Consider the following 15874-nt stretch of genomic DNA (forward strand, 5'->3'; position numbering starts at 1 on the left):
CTGGCTTCTGTACAACTGACCTGTGGCTTTCGATTATAGTTGTTGGTTTCTCCTGAAGTTTCAAGTTGCCTGTTTTGCCCTCTGGTGTTTTATGCCTTTTTCATACCTTATTTTTCTATTGTCTCCTTCATAGTGATTATTCTGTGGAGCATCTTTCTCTCTAACCCTGATCTTTTGGCCTACTGTAGGTCTAAAGAATTAGATCAGCTTAATATTGGATCTCTTAATGGATTCTTGTCTATTGTACTTCTGTATCTGTTAAATTATATCCTCAGTATCTTTCTACCAAAGAGACCTAGGAATTGAGTGTCTTTTCACATGTGAAATGCCTTTGTTCTGCCCTCGCATTTGATTGAATGAATAAAGAATTCTACTATAAAATTGTGTTTGTTCAGCACGCAATGCTTCAAACTTGCATGTATTTAGATAAATGGGTATTTTCCTTTATAATATCTTCCACTGCTCTCATGTTTAGTAAATACTTTTAAATTCTTGAACAGATCAAAAGTAATTTCAATTTCCAATTATTTTATTTTCTGATTTAATTTGTTATTCTTAAATGTGGTATGTAGTATAAGAGTAGAATCAAAGTTGCATTTTTCCTCTCATTGGACACATTTCTCTGTACCATTTGGTGAGTAATCAATCCCTTCTCCTAAATTATCTGTGATATGTCCTTTGGCATACTCTAAATACCAACTATCTATATTTACATCAACAGTATCAATTCTGCTAGACCTGTCTCTTGATTCTTATACTAATACTACAATATATTAATTATTAAAACTTTGTGCTATGATTTAATATCTTGAAGACAAGTCTTATTTTATTATCCATTTTATTACTACTCATTTTTTGTCTGATTAAAGATATTTATGTACTTGTCATTATGCATCACTCTCTCTATAAAACAAAATATGAAGGATGTATTACTTTAATATGCACAAAATGTTAATATTTTGCCTATAGTTTCCATTTTTGTATGTATAAAGGCACAGCAGAAAATGCACACGTCCATCACTCTGTGTACCATGGCTGCATGGAATTCCTTTACAAAGCTATACAGCATTTCTGTAAATGGTTCAGTCCTGATGGGTATTTCAATGGTATCTCATTTTATCTATTAGAAACCAGCACTGGTATGGATAACTTACATATATGTCTTTGCACTTATCAAATTATTTAATTTATATAAATTTCCAAAAGTAAAATTCCACTTATCAATATCTAACATATCCATTTAAGATGTTTGCATGTCTACTTATAAATGGGACATCACACTTGCAAATATCTGTTAAGTGCCTACTGTATGGTCAACAGTGTTCAAGGCACTGAGGTTTCAGCTGTGTATTTATGGAGTTTACTCTCCAGTGGCCAGAGATGTACAAAACACATTTTTTAAAAACATAAAAGAAATTCACATTGTGGTGCTGTGAAATAAAATTGGTTGAATTGGATAGAGAAGCTGGGAAGCACAATCTTAGAGGGCGTTTTCGGGGAAGGACTTTGAGCTGTGGGGAGCTGCCCTCTGAGGCTGCCTGGTGAGAGGCATTCATACCCTGAAGAACAGTGTTCCAGGGAAAAGACGAAAAGCGGAAGACCCAAGAAAGTGCTTGTTAGTTTTTTACATAAATTTTTAGATGGGTAATGCTAGCATCATAAAATCATTTGGAAAAATTCAGAATGCTCTGTTTTATGGCATATATCTCAGTGGAATAGAGATTATTTACTTGCTGAAGGTACAACAGTATTTGCCAGAAAAATCATTAGGACTTGTCTTTATCTGGTTTGGTGTTTCTTGATACTTTTTCTATTTCATGTTTTTTGTTATTTGTTAATGCCTAGGCTTTCTACTACTTTAGAAAACCATTTTAATGTCGTTTTAAACGAATAGTTGTTTCCATATTTTCAAATATATTTTATTATATATGGAGTATTCTCTTATGATTTTTAATGTACCCTCTGTGATTGCTACTTCTTTTGTGATCACTTCTGTCAAGTAATATTCTTCATTTCCTCTGAAAGTGTTTCCGGTTTGCTCTTTTTCCCCCAGTTGTCATCTTTTTACAAAGTATCAGACCATGAATCATCAGTTCTTCTCTCTCTTTTCTTTCTGAATACTTTAACTTGTTTCAGTGTTTTTGCCTAGTTCTTTGTTTTAAAACATCTTAGATCAAATTTTTTGAATAATAAATTGTTTTCCTCATCAGAAAATCTCTTTGACAACATCCCTAATATTGCCGTAATCAAAGTTTTGCCTTCCCTTTGACCCATTATTATTTAATAAGAGGATCAAATATTGTTACATTTGCATGGTTCTTATTTTTGCAAAGCACATTGGAGTCACCAATTAACTTTTACTTGTTTTTAGTTTGATTGGCCTTGTAGTTTGTCGAAATTTCTCCCAGGTGCTAATAATAAGCAGATTTTTTTTAGCTAAAGTTTTCAAAGTTTATGTAAATATGAATGCTTTTATTTATATCTATAATTACATTAACAGGAATTTAATAGCAGTTTACTTATGAGCTATTAGCTAGACATAATTTTGGTTAATTAATTCATTTCTTTATTTAACAGATATTTGTTGAGTCCCTACATTGTGCTAATAATCATTGTCCTCCAAAAATGGGGATAAGGCTACTTAAAAGAGAATGAAGATCTTGGTTTTATATAGCATTATAAATGTAATTTATAATGTAGAAAAAATAATTTAAAAGGTACAAAGTCATCCACAGTACTATTCCACAAAGATAACCACTTACCATGTTGGTATATATATTTTCATTTTTTAATACTAAAGTTTAAAATTAAAGACTTAAAAAAAGTATTTCACTCTCCTTTTAGACATAACAGCCAAATTCTGAGGACATTCCCATTAGATTTTAAGGGTCTTACGGTGAGTCAAAAAGGAAACCTAAACCATTTGAACCAATGTCCTCAACAGTTTTGAAAACTGGAAATCAGCCAGGTTCTCTTTGTTGCATGCTTTCCATTAGCTAGCGCTTAACAGAGAACATTTCAGATGCCTCTCTATGCATTGCTGTCTTGATTTTCTTTTTTTCAATTTCAACAGAGTGGCTCATAAATAAACATGTTCACGGCTCATGTTGGGAGTGACAGTTTATTCCTACTATTTTGATGGATTGTACAAGATAGCTACAGTTCTCTTCTCTAACTAAACATCCATGCATAGACTGTAAAATTAATCATAACATGGCAGGATGCCTAAGAATTTAGAACTGCTTCTCTCTTGGTAATTCTCAGTGTCAAAGCGAAACTTTCATTTTAGTAATAATTAACAAAACCTATAAAACCTACCTTGGGGAGATTTACCCTCCAACTGATGTGTATCCTGCCCTTTCTCTCATATATAATGTCACAGATGTTCAACTGTCTATAGATTCTATTTGATTAGAAAGTGAATCTCCTTCTTTGGCCATCGAGTCATCATTGATGCTTTTAATAGAAACTTGTTGTGATTATTTCCACGTGTTTACTGACGACCTTGAAGTCTGTGTACAGAGGCAGTGTTGCATCATTAAAGATTGGCACCCAACTGTGGTAATGCCCTTCTGTGAACCCCAGCTGGTCTGCACCTTGAGAACAAGCTTCACCCTAATTGCAGGGGAAATGAGAGGTAAAAGAAAGCTGTGTATATATCACTTACCCCCAATACGAAGGATGTCACACTTGTTCAAATGTTTACTCTCTTTTTTTATTTTCCTTCCAGCTGAGCCCTTTCAACTCACTGGAAAGAGGCCGGTACTTGAGATCTGAAGGTCATGAATTCTATTGCACTGCCAGTTTTCATAGATGTGGTTAGCAGATGACTATGATGGCTGTAGTCTTTGTATATAGGGTCACAGATCATTAAACATCACTTCTATTAACATCTGCTTCTGTCTTTCAACAATAATGTATGTGAGCCAATGGAATGTCTTACCAGGGGAAAGGGAACAAATGTATTGGCCCCACTTTATAGGCGTGTTTGCACATAAACACACAGAAAATAGTAAAGGCTGTATATTATATGATCATCCCAAGAAATTTTTCCTTTGTACATTATATAAAATATAACTTAATGAGGAATTTTAAAAAAGTAGAACTGCCTTCCCTGAGATCCTGTTAATCCTGCCTTCATAATATTCCTCTTCTCTTTCACTCCTTCCATGTATTGTCGCACGCCCTTCATACACAGTGCTAAACCATTGCATAACCTTCTATATAATCTCCTCATATCTAATGTGAGCTAACGTGTCTATGTCAGATTGGCTTGTTTAGAGCACTGTTTTATTCTCATCAACCTCCTGCTCAGAATCCATCAATGAACCCCTATTGACATGAAGCATTCATATTTTTTAGCCTGATATTCAAAGTTCTTTATGATATCAACTAAGCCTCCTTTTTAATTATTACTTCTTTGTGTTATGCTACATATACTTTCTCCTTTAGCCAAGTATGTCACCCATGTGAGAGAGTGTTGTATAGTCAAAGCTGAGGGTGTAGAGTTGTAAAGGTCTGTAAACCTCTTATGATGCATGTCTAAAAATTAAGTTATGAGTCAGTCTCTTTTTCAATGGGGACAATCACCATCTTTGATTGATAATGAACACATGAAGGTAAAGTGCCTACATAAAGCTCGAGGTACTGAAGATACCTTACAGTGGGAGCTGGGATTATAGTAATAGTGATGTAAATTCCCCCAGCTACTAATTTCCAATCATTTTCATTACTCAAACCCAATCCTTCAATTAAGTTACAACAATAGTCCTTCCTGTCTTATGAGTTTTTTCATGTTTATTACCCACTTACTGAGATTTTTGCCCTTCCAAATTCTGCAATTTAATTATCTACATCATTAATTTGTGTTTTAAACTCTCTTGTGTTATACTCTCTATCAAGATTAGAAGCTGCTAGAAGGGAAATTCCTTACGTTATATCTGTCAGTTCTTTTCTACAATGACAATTTCACAATTTTTCAGAGTATTTAATATAGATTTGTTGGTTAATTTATCTACTGATAGATTACTGAGACAATACCATACATCTAAATACAACTTCATGACTATATTAAATGGAACTTAATGTTTTTACGTGAACTTTCATGAACAGCCTGAGTTCAACATTGATTTTAACAAAAGTAAATGCAATTCACTAATTAGTGACAGTAAATTCAAAATAGCCAATATTTCACTTCTTTCAAATTTTGCTAAATCTGTTGCATCACACAGATCCTCATTGAACTAAATAACACTACCTACTTATTTTTATCCAGTCAACTTTGTGTTAGGAGTATGATCATCCCACATAGTTCTGAAAATTTTATATTATCATTCCTATTTCACAGATGGTAACATGAAAACTCAGAGACTATTAGGAAAGTGCCCCAATGTGGCCAAGTATTGTAATAGATTACAATAATATACAGATGGTATTAACTCACCTCTCTACTCCCTTCTCAGGAAACAGTATGGTCTCTGCCTCATTTTGACTTGCCTGCATGACTTTGGGAATAGAATATTCGTAATTGGGTGTTACGTGAACAGAGGCTTTAAATGTGTTGTGTAGTTTAGCTTGTCTTTTGCTTTTATGCTATTTACTGTGATGAGAGTATCCCCTGGGTGGGCACAATGCATGGAGGATGCACCTAAACCTCACCTGTAGTGATAACTCAAGCCCATCCTGACCACAGTGTGAAGACCTGCCCTGCCGAGCATACCCTGTGGAGCCAAACTGCCTTGACCTGTAAACCTAGGAGCTAGCACGTCAAATGTTTGCTGCTGTAGAGTTGGGGGTGGTTTGTTAGGAAGCATTAACACAGCAATGGCTGACAAATCTACTAATAAATGGATGAGCTAAGATTTGAAGTTAGAGCTGTCAAAATCCCTGTACTTCCTACTACACCACACTTCTTGCCAAAATGCACAGAGAAGTGCTGCACTGGGGTGTTATTCAAAATCTCAGTTCATATGATTTCATATTAATCAAAATAACGCTCTAGTTTCCTTACACTGCTATGAGAACACTCCTATAAAAAGAACTCTGATTGTCAAATGCACGTCATTAAAAATCCTTTCTTAATGTCTGTGAATCCATTTTTGGCATACTTTTTGTATATTGAGGACATCCAAACCACAGAACTGTCACTCGGAATGTGTGCCCTCACATATGAACACTATTCCAAACAAGTCCTGCTTGAGGTGAATCCATTACCACAAGGCACTTCTAAATCAAATATAAAGTTGAGGAACTGATTACATATTCGCCAATGGTAAACAGTAATTTTTCAGAGGTAGAGGGTAAGCTATTACTTTAGAAAGTCACATCAAATTGCAGAGTAGATGATTAACAAAATGTTAATTGCCAAATGTGGTAGGTAATTGAAAATGTGCTAATTGACATATAATTTTGGTTATTAGGACATCATTCACTGTTTGTAATATTTGTATGTCTTTCTGTTGGAAATACTGAGTGCCTAAAATAGATTACTAACAAAACTGAACTGGCTAGAGTCAGTGGCATTTGATTAACTGGTGCTAACTAGTAGCTTTTAGTTGACATCTAACTTGGCCAACATCTCAGTATGTTTGTTGTCATCCTAAAATAATATTTTTGAGCCTCAGAAGCCTTAAAAAGCAGCAGCCTTGTCTTAAATATATTGTTTTCTTTTATTTGACGTCTGAAGTGTAACTCATTGAAATTCCCGTTCACCATCACTTTCCCTAAGTACTAACTTAATTGTGACTGTGAGAGATGGCTGCAAAGTTGCCAACCGACAGTTCATCACATTCCCCTAAATGCATGTCGAACCCCCACCACAAGGTGGAGTTTATTTCTCCTCGCCTAGAATTGGGGTTCACCTTGTGCCTAGCTTTGAGTGTGGCAGAGCTGATACTGTGCCAGGTCCAGACGGAGGCCATAAGGATCCTGGTCGCTTTAGTTTTGGCTCTCTTGGCATTGAGCCCAATAAAGAAGTGCCTGTGAGACTTCTGAGTGATGAAAGGCTGTGAGTACGGAGAGGGTCCGGGCCAGTTCTACAGCTTTTTTAAGGACTCACTCTGACATATCAGAGATGTGAGCGAAGCCATGTCTGACCCTCAAGCCCCAGTCAAGCCACCCCAGACAACAGAGAAATGTCTGTCAGAGACACGATGCCTCCAAGTTGTAGAAAGATGCCAAATAAAAAATGGTGGTGGTGGTTTTAAGTCACTAAGTTTTGGGTTTGGGTGGTTTGTTATGCAAGAATAGATAACGAAAACAGTGGCATAATGGATAATACAAGACAGAGCCTTTGCAATGTTTTTTAACCTTTCCTATGTATGATCTCAGTTCCTATAAAAGCATTTTACTGATATCTCTTCTTCCAATTTAATTAAAAGAATTAAAAAGTCATATTTTTACTGCATTCTTACCTAATTTTTATAAAGTTTGCACAAATGGATAACAACTATTTTTCAACCATAATTTTTAATAAATGCACACATATATATTTAGCAGAAAAAATTGAAGTCTATATGAAAAATATAAATGCTAAATATAATATTTATTTCAGTGATTTTAAATTTGGACTTTTAATAATATATATTGAAAATAAGTAATTTTATAGAATTTTCAACAGTAGAGGGTACTAATTAACCAAACACTGGAAAATATTTACTTCAGTAGATTATTTTGATGTTCTTTGAATACATTATTTTATACTCAGATCTGCCATAATGTGGAATAATTAACTGTTTCATAATGACTATGTTTAAAAGTGAATTATAATTAAGTACAATTAATTAGCAAGTAGCAACAGAAAGCACAACAGTTTAAACTTGGCTTTAAACTTACAACAATATCTTTTTTTCAAAGTATGGGCATATTTATAACTGAGAAAACATTTTTTGAAACCTCTGTACAGATAGTTATGACAATAGTAATCTTAGTATATTAACTTTAAATTCATGTGCTACTGACTACTGTGTCCCACAAATGAAATGAAACTACCCAGAATACACAGACTATGAGTATGTTCCTGTAGGTACCAATTCAACTGAGAATCATTTTACTTTACATTTTTGGGATTAAATAAGTCCCTATTAAGTAGAAAAGTCAATGACAAAAAGGCAGTAGGATCACTATTAAAGCTAATTTAGTCAATGTTTGGATATCACCTTGGATCAAAAGTCAGCATCGCTCATATGAGGATAGTAGAGGTAAATTGGAACCTTAACCTTTGATGTATCTCCCCATATTTGATATGTATATTGAATAGAAATTATGGTGTCGAAATTCTTCAGCACCATAATTAGATTGCCTAGATGAACACTGAATATTTGGAACCTCGAGAGGCATAAGAGAACTAAGGGAAGTAATGAACCCCAAGTTCAGAATCAGAAATATTTAACTTTCGTTCTAATAGAGACAAGCTCAAAAATTAAGTGGCTGGGAATGTCTCAGGATTTCAAAGGACTCATCTTTTTTGTTCTTTTAATTCTTTTAGTGGTTTTTAGAGAGAGAGGAAGGGAGAGGGAGAGAGAAATAGAAACACCTATGAGAGAGAAACATTGATTGGAGGCCTCCTGCACGCCCCCTACTTGGGATCGAGCCCTCAACCTGAGCATGTGCCCTGACTGGAAATCAAACTGGTGACCTCCTGATGCATGGTCAAATGCTCAACCATCTGAGCCACACTGGCCGGGCTCACCCTTTCTTAATAATCATTCAAAGACAGAAAGGGTATGGGAAATGGACCTGCCCACTGCATCAAGAGAAGGGAAGAGATAGAACCAGAACATTTCTTATCATTATTTTAAGCATTAAAATATTCAAAATCATGAAAGAGCACTGGGCTGCTTTCAAGCAATCTGAGCCTTGGTCACAATTTGTATAGAATGGAGTTTGAGATTTCAGTGACTCAAACAGCTGGCTCCAGAATTCTAACTTTAGGACGAGAACTGTCTGTTTGGGGAAAATACCTTTTTAAGGTATTTGGAGCTTGCAGGGGAGATTCTGACAGCATGGCTGTGTAGGAGCTATGCTGGTGAAGGCGAATGCAGTTCTGCCTGCACTGGATATAAGCAGAGATGTTCGGGGGCTGTGAGGTTGCTCAGAGGACAGGGAGAGAGGAAGAGGCTGGGAAGCATGGTAGGGGGTAAAACCTGAGCCAAGGAAACTGCTGCTAAGCTTTAGGAGCAGGACTGTTTCCCATGTGGAATATTTTTTTAAACTCACTATTTTTATAGCAGTTTTAAGTTCACAGCAAAAGTACAGAGATTCCCATATGCCCCTTGTTCCTTTGCTACAGAGAGAGAGAGAGAGAGAGAGAGAGAGCCTCTCCCATTTCCAGCATCTTTCTCCACCAGTGTGAACTCAGGATGTTGTTACAATCAATGGAACTTCACTGATATATGGTTTTCATTCAAAGACTATACTTTACATTAGAGTTTATGCCTGGTATGGTACACTTTATAAGTTTGCGTTCTGACAAATGTATAATGACATGTACTTATTGTTAAAGTATCAGAGTAATTTCAATGCCCTAAGTATCCTCTGCACTCTTCCTATTAATCTCTCCCTTTCCCTTAACCACCCAAGGTGGAATTTTAAGTTGTGGGCCTTGCTATGTCCTCCTATCTCTCTAACCCTTAATATAGTATAGTGAGTTCCTCCTCGATGAGAGCATTTAAAAACAGAGTAAGACAATCTAGACACTAAGTTAATCCCTACATGTATGTAAGAAAACAGTTGAAAATCAAAAAGATCTTTAGAAATTCATAGAAATCTTGAGGAAGACATTTGATTCTCCATGATATATTGAATAGAGGTTTGGAACAATTTTATTAAGATCCGAAGGGATGATTTTTAAGCTGATATCTGGATGAAACAAGCCACAAAATATTTTAAATGCACTTTGTAATAAACAAAAACAAAAGCCCCCATTAGGTTGTCCTGGGAGTAGCCATTGGAAAATTAAGTAAATGGGCCAGTCTCTTTAAGCTCAATCAAAGGACCACCCTTTCCTTAGAGGCTAGCGGAGTCCTACACACATAAACGGGTCAATCAAATCTTAAGTGGTTCGTCTTCAAGTAATACTTTTACTATTCATAAAGAGCCGGCAAGTTTTGACATATGGATTTTTATTTTTTTTTAGGTGGGGAGGATTCTTTCAAGTAAATATAAAGGAATTTCAGAGTATTGGTTTCTCTGGAGACACTGTTTAAAAATAAAACAAAACAACATCATCAACAACAAAAACCTCAAAGGATTTTTTTTTTTCTCAAGGAATGGATTTTTTCTGAAGGAAAGATATTCACTCAAACCATATTTCATCAAAATAAATCCAAGAAGGAGCCATATTTTAAGGGAGGAGACTGTTGATCCAACAGCCTTGGCAGCAGAGACTGAGTAGAATTGTTGGCAGAGGGAGGGTAGGAAGCCCTTTCGCGTTGGAGCTGGATAAAGGCGTGAGAAGAGAGAGAGGCCGGGGAGGGCACAGGCAGGGATCAGAGGAGGTCCGGGACCCTACCAGCTCTGAGCTGCCCGTCGCAGGGAGGTGGCCCCACAGGGAAAATAAGAAGGTTAAAGATGCAGTAGAGGGGGGAGAAGAGAAACAGTAAAACTTAACATATGCAGCAAGGGGATAAAACATCAGAGTAAAGTAATAGCAATAACTGGAACCTCCTTTGCTCAGAGGGTTCTTTCTCCACTCACAGGATGATGACGATTTTCAGATGCCATGTTAAAATTGTCAATAGGAAGTCACCAAAAGGAGCAGGGACAAGACAATGGCTATGGGAATTATGGAAATCCTTTCATTATGCTTATCATGAGAACGTGTAATCAGCACTTAGAGCTGTATGCCCCTGAATTATTGTATACTTTGCTCCTCTGGCTGTGTGCGTGTGTGTGTGTGTGCGCTCATTATATGTTTTTACTTTAGTATGCCACAGTTGGGTCCTGTTTATTTAGTAACTGTTTTGATCTTTTGGTCCCTGTTTATTTACTAACACTTATATTTTAGGTGTATACAACATTTTTTTACTCTCTTGATTATAGTAAACTCATAAGTTATATTTCAAGAAGGTTGATTCAAATTAATGAGTGGTGACAACCAAAATAAAAGCACTCTTTTCTATCCTAGTCTCATTTTGTTATTCATATATTGAGTTTGTGTGTGTGTGATGTATACATCTTGCCTATGTCTATATATTTTTCTATAAGTTGTTTACTGTGTGTTTTCGTGTCACTCAATCTTGCTTCCTATCTGTGTGTGTTAGTTTTATGCATCTGTGTGACCAATTATTTATGTTTCAGGGAAAATAATTTAATGGGTCTGTAGACCCATAGACTTCAAATGCAGAGTACAGGAGTTCACAGAGGTGAGGGGTTTGCAGATCGAAATGCTTAAGAATAGTGGGGAGGAGGTCAAGGGCAGAAGGAGAGACCTGCATTCCTGGGGCAAAGATGAACCTTGAAGGTAAGAGAAAAGTCTGAAAAGTCCATGAAAGAAATACTGAAAAATATTTAAGAAAACAGAATTTCTTATAATTTATTTAAAATTTTTACTGGGCTCTGATGCTCTGAAAATTATCCCCTCCATTGCCCCAAATCCACACAATTTTTGCCCCATATACAGCCATGAATTGGTGGTGCTTTAGGGAATGAAGTGATCAGGATTATACCTGGAGGTGCAATGGTGTAGAAATATACACCAGGCCCAGAAGACAGCGTGAGCAGAGGAGCAGGTGGCTAACGCGTGGCTGGGAGTGGAGATGAGGCAGACCATTTTGTCCAAATATATTAGAGGATGTGTACCCTTGAAGGGGGGTATGAGACTGACTCTTGGGTTACATATAACATGTGAACATTAAGGTCCCATGCAGAACCAAGTGCTATCACTAAAATTATGTATGATTTCTGTTAATTACTTCATTTTGCATCTGTGCACAGACTGCAAAGAAATGCAATCATTCTCACTACTTTTCTGTTAGGCATAACTTCATAAGAACTCCATTGTGTTGATGCTTAGTTTATATTTCATGATATTCCATATAATAATAATGTGGTTCCTGTGTAACTCTACCACTAAAAATAGCAGCCGCCCTCTGTAATTGCCAGCACAGTCGATAGTCTTTGTGCGCTAAGCAGGAATGTGTCTCATTCCATAAATCATTTACAAGTGCTGCAGTGATCCAGCAGCTCATAACCTTAAGCAAATAGAAACGAACATGTGTCCATTCCCTGGACAACTGCATGCAAACATGGACCCTCCGCTCCTCCCCAGTTTTATCTTTTTGGTTAAAACCAGAAAAATAACATGTCTATTTCGGTAACTTTTAGTATTCTTCCAGCGTTCCTGCAGATCTTTACCTCCTAAGAGTGTAAGAGAATAAAGGTGGGCAGGATGACTGCCTTACCGCGTGTTACATAAAGGCCCCCTCTATTCTATTACATGAGCTAACCTGTCATCTGCCACAAAACCAGGTTCAGAAATTTATAAGACTTACCTAAGGATCATATTGCTTAGGAAAAATAATCACCATAATATTTGATCATTGTGATTATTTTAAGCCTAACCTGGCCTCAATAGGGTTCCTGGGAAAGAGGCACCAAGCTATCAAAAAGAAAGGCAAATCTGGACTGGAAGCAGTGAGTCCTCTCTCTCCGTGACGACGTAACCAAAGCAGGAGGTGGCAACAGAGTTTATACTTTTATGAGGCCAATAGTGTAGGATTCTAATTTTTACCTTAAAAAATTGCTTCAAAAATATTTTATCCCTATTTTAAGCTATTTAATTATATTAATATAACTGTTTAAAACCATATACATTTATAAAAATTTCTGTGATGCAAAATATTCACTTAGCTTGGTTTTCTTTTTACCCTCTGAACCAGCTAAAGGAACTTGGTGCACCTTATTACCATTTATTCAGCTTTCTTGAGTCTCCCTCTCAGAAGTTGAAGAAAACTATACAAGTCAGCAGTAGAATTACTCCTAGTATCAACATCGCACTGGGCACATTATAGGCATTGAATAAATATTTGTAGTTGTCATATGCAGTTTTTGCTGGACCAATCTCCATTCTAATTTTTAGCACCCAATTTTTCTTTAAGGATTTACTCTCCCCCCCCCCCCCCCCACTTAGTACATGCTCTTTGAGTGAGGCTGGCCCTACGCCCCAACCTAAGCCCTAGACACAATACCAGGCCTGACTCTTCACATATTTTATATATATATCTTTTCCTGGCCAGAAAGAGTATGCAACTTAAGCCAGGCTGAGACACATTTAATTCTAGGATGTCAGTTGGAATTTTGGGGAAAAAAAACATAAAACAAAACTTGCTACCTAATAGGAATTCTGGTTGTAAAAATGACATTAGTCTGGAAATGTCAGGTTTCTTCACATCAACAATATCTGTTTGAGAATGAGTTCCAAATAAGAAAAAACACACACAGAGAATGAGAATACGAGTGAGAGCAAGAGGGAGAGAAACCTGGTAAAACTGGCTGAACTGTGCCATGCCAAACGCCAAACACGCTTCATTTTACAGGCACTCGATTAAAATTTTTTTATTTATATTTATCTGAATTGGGTTATGGTTCCTGCAAATGAAAGAATTCTGATTCATACATTTTAAATTATTTCATATTTACCCCCAAATAAATAGTGTGTTCTATTCATGAAACAAAAATGTGCCGAATAGACATGTCATATTCCTAAAATGGTATGGGAGAGTTGCACATACATTTCTTTGGACACATTAAAAAAAAAAAAAAAACAACCTTAGAGCCCTGGCCGGGGGGCTCCGCTGGTTGGAATGTCATCCTGTACACTACAAGGCTGTGGGTTTGATTTCCAGCCAAGGAACATACCAGGTTGAGGGTTCGACTCCTTTTGGGATGCATGGGGGAGGCAACTGATCAATGTTTTTCTCTCACATCGATGCTTCTCTCTCTCCCTCTCTCCTTTTCTCTTTCTCTCCTCTCTCCCTTTTCCTCTCTCTAAAATCAATTTAAAACAAAACACATATTCTCATATCCTCGGGTGAGGATTTTTTAAAAAAAAACAACCTTAAAAAATGTCTGTAGAAAGCTTAAACAGATGAAATTATATTTTTCTAGCTCTTATTTCCTCTTAAATGGGAGGGTGTAATAGAGGGTCCTTAAGATGACCTCCAGCGATTCACTCCTACTATCATGCCTTTGTGTAATCTCCTCCCCGAGTGTGGGCTGGATTTAGTGACTCACTTCTAAATCAATAGAACCCTGCAGGAGTGAGGTAATGTCACTTCTGCAATTAGGTTATAAAGAGACAGGGACTTCCCCTTGAAGGTTTTCTCTTGCTCCCTCTTGGATTTCTCACCATGTCATCAAACCGTTCTGCGAAGGGGCCTGTGTGCCTGAGAATGAGTCAGGTCACCCCCAGTCCAGTCTCCGGGTTAAGCTGCAGCTCCTGATCAAAGGCTGACTGCAGCCTAGGAGAGAGTTTGAGGCACAGACACCGAGATACACAGCACACATTCTTGAAAAACAGAAAATGCCAGATAATAAATAGGCATTGTTTTAAGTTGCTAAGTTTTGTGGCATATTATACAGATATAGATAACAACACACAGGAGTGGAATCTGGATCGGTACTAAAACAACAGAATATCGTAAAACTATAGCCAACTTCTCAAGCTTGAACCTGCATACAAACCACACAGAGGTCTTGTGAAATGCACATTGGATTCAGTGGCTTGGGTGGGGTGAGAGAGTCTACACTTCTGCACAGCTTCCAGGCGATGTCAGTCCATGGTCTACATTTCAGGAGCAAGAATTAGAATATGATCTTTTGCAAGACTCTAACTTTAGGTTACTGTGAGAATATTCGCAGACACTATTCTCAAGGAGCCTACAGTATATTCAAAAAGAAAAGTCAATCTGTGTAAAAATAGCTCATGCAGTAAGAAAATTGAAGGCCAATTAGTGCGTTGTGGAGGTACAGACGGGGCTGGAGACCTGTGCAGCAGCACAGGGCCCACGCTTGGTTTGATCCCGGCTGCCACTCTTGGAATTCGGAAGTTTTGAACAAGGGGCATTTCATTTCCATTTTGTACTGGACTTCACAAAGGACATAACTGGGCACAAATAAGATATTATTGGGCACCAATAAGAAGGAAATCATCTCCCGCTGATAGAAACAAAAATAGTTTTCGAAAGGAAGAAACATCTGAGCTGTGCCTTGATAAATGGGCAAGAGTTGAACTGAGATATATGTGATGAAGTAATGAGGGTGAGTAATCTGGGCCGAGGAGTTGTTACCATCAAAGGAAGGAAGACTAGAAAGGGTGGCACGTGGGAGGAATGGCAAGTGGTTCCCTCTGACTGGAACATAAAATGCTGAGCACATAGGAGACACTCAATAAATTTTTGCTGAATGAAGTTCTGCTGAATGAGTGTCCCAGAGATCAACGTACTGTCTGTATTGCCAACTTAACGAGAGAGAAACAGTAACCCCACTGTACTGAACTGTAGCAAGTGCTGTGGCTTGGACTAGGGGTTCAAAAGTGGAGATGGTTGAGAGGGGAGATTCAAATAAGGTTTGTTAACAGATATGTTTCCCAGCTCTGCAAAATGGTGGGCTCCTTAACTTGTCACCAAATACACCGTAAGTGTCTGGGGTGGGGGTGGGGGTGTGAATTACTTTATACTAAAGCATTATATTTTAATTTCCATCCACCTGGAGAAATACTGTTTTATGTTTAGGATGTTTAAAAAAAGCACACATTGAAGCAAAAAATGTTACCTTTGAACAGAATTAGAAACTGAGATTAAACTATTACTATGATTCATAACTTTAAAAACAGACAAATAGCAAGGATTGATAAACAAAAGCATTCACATTATAC

Source organism: Miniopterus natalensis, chromosome 5, assembly GCF_054644295.1.
Source record: "Miniopterus natalensis isolate mMinNat1 chromosome 5, mMinNat1.hap1, whole genome shotgun sequence".
NCBI lineage: Eukaryota > Metazoa > Chordata > Mammalia > Chiroptera > Miniopteridae > Miniopterus > Miniopterus natalensis.